We start from the raw sequence: 2,544 nt of genomic DNA on the forward strand, positions 1-2,544 counted from the left end.
GACCATAATGCCTGTTGCTGTTTTCTCTTCTTTGTATTCCTTTGTACACTTAATTTCTCTGTCTTCCCAATTTCTTGACTACAGTGCATTTTCCCCATTAGTTATCTACTTCTCACCTTCTGCCCCAGCCTCCCTTTCATCTTTTGTTTTCCCTCTCCTTCACTTTCTCCCCCCCTTTCTCTTTTCCTCATTTCTTGCTCCCCATCTCCCCTCTCTTAAGTTCTCTCTCCCATACCCTATTTCTCCCGCCCCTTCCCACTCTTCCTTTTTCTCTCCATCCTCCTCCCAGGCTTTCTCTCGTGTTCTCAGACTCCATCTCCCTGTTTTTCCACTCTTGTCAGTATCTCATGAACTAGTTTTGTGAGTTGTAATGCAGCCAACAGCAAACAGCCTCGACAGGGCCAATAGGTCTTGCTGTTTGTATTCCTTTGTACTCCTTCAGTTAGTGTGACTTCATTCTTGCTGCTGCCACCACCACCTTCACCTCCTCCACTGTCTCATTGACCCTCATCCTGTTCTTCAAAATTCTCTCCCCAAATCCACCCCTTTCTCCCCCTCTCTCGCCTACTCCCATCCACATTCATTCGTATTCCCACAATCCGGGCCCCTTCCACCTAACTTTTGTCTCCCACTACCGTCACCGCCGCCTCCTACACCATCTTCCCTGTATAATTGCCCCTCATCCTGTTCCCTGTACCGAATTCTGCCACCCCCCCTCCCCCCACCTTCGCCCGGTCCATTGTCCTCATCGCTACTGCCCCCCCTCCCCCTCCCCTTCCTCCCCATCCTACCTGCCCCCTCTGAGCTGCTCTCTCGTCTTATCCCCTCCCCCCTCCCTTCTCTCCTTAACCTGTCTCCAAGCCTCACTACGCCGTCCCTCACCCTCCTGCCTCCTCCCTCCCTCCTTCAACACCCCCGCGAGTGTTTACGAGAGAGCGATGGCTGTGTTGTGACGGGCGTCAGGTGGACAACACGCCTTAGTCTGACCTGCCTTCTTGTTTTCACACACTTTCTGATTTACCTAGTTTTTTTTTTCTGCTTTGCACGATTATACAATATATATATATATATATAGATATATATATATATATATATATATATATATATATATATATATACATATATATATATATATAGATACACAGACAAATCGATATTTAGATATATATATATATAGATAGATAGATACACACACACACACACACACACACACACACACACACACACACACACATATTTGCTTACCGGTACACAATCAAAAAGGTACTTTTACTCAGGTGATCTGTGGTTTCATAGTGAACATTGCTACTGATATAATTTTCTTCCTTTGGCAGAAAAATTATGAGTGACGGCTTATTTTACATGTAAAAACTTCATGCTTTACGAGATGCTGATAGTAATAACAGGCATATACATGTATGAACAGTGGCGGAATAACACTAAAATGACTCACCCACGGCATCAAAACGTAAAGACGGGAAAGTGTCCAGGTACTTTTTAGAGTATATGTGTATAGCACATTTGATACCAGTAGCAGATTGGAATAATTTTCATAGATGAAGATGGCCGATATTCAGTTTATTCAGGATTCAGTCAGAGACTTGGGCCTGCTGCTGTAAGACTCAGGAACCCAGTAATGTGATCAGAAACTGAAAGGATGAATAAGGTTCAGGGATAGAGGAAGCGTGTTAGGTCGTGTAGTTACATACCCAACTACTAATGATGCGTGTGTTCTGTGGATACGAATTCAGACAATAAAATGCTTCCATCTACGATCAGTTCTTTTTGCCCCATTAAGAGCGTAGGGTCCCGAGACTAGGCTGTTTAGTCTCGAATTTTAAGACGAGGTTAACCTGCCTCATTCTCCCCCATGAGAGATAGCATTTGAGAAAAAAATCCCAGCAAACCCTCGAATGTGTACTCTTGCCGACCCCAGCCCGTTGGAGCGACTTAACCCAGTAGACTATGAGGCACGCGACGCCTGATAGTGCGTCCAGTAAAGCAAGACATTGTACAGAGGTTAGATGACTGGAGTGGAGAGCATTGTAACTCAGTTGGGAAACAGGATTATGGTGTTTGGTATAGTCATGGTAGCACAAACTACCATCAACACCGACTTCAAACTCCCAGAAACATAGACGTACGAGTTGGTCTTGCATGGCTCTGGCCTGGTTTGAGATGAGGTCCTTGAGTGAGAGGTAGAGGTGAAGCGAGGTGAGGTCCTTGAGCAGTGTGAGGCGAGGCTGGGTGCTTGGGTGGCCGGCGGAGCGAATGATGTGCCTTTGAGTCACCCTGGTCAAGTGGGTCTCCTCATGCACCAGCCGGGTTTTAATGAGCACCCACGCCTTCACACTGCCCACAGGCCAGGGTTTTCCTGCATATACCTGTGTTAGGGAAGTTTAAACATTGATTCAAGCGTTTATACACTGTAGATTAGTTATCGTATTGTTGTTATATTGTTTGCATCAGAACGTCTCGGCTGTAGTGTCTTTATGTGCCTTAAGTCTAGGGTTAGAAACCCGTGTCGTGGCGGCTGTTTCAAGT

The sequence above is a fragment of the Coenobita brevimanus genome, chromosome 26 (assembly GCF_032717465.1).
Source record: "Coenobita brevimanus isolate Jiangsu-jjx chromosome 26, ASM3271746v2, whole genome shotgun sequence".
Classification (NCBI taxonomy): domain Eukaryota; kingdom Metazoa; phylum Arthropoda; class Malacostraca; order Decapoda; family Coenobitidae; genus Coenobita; species Coenobita brevimanus.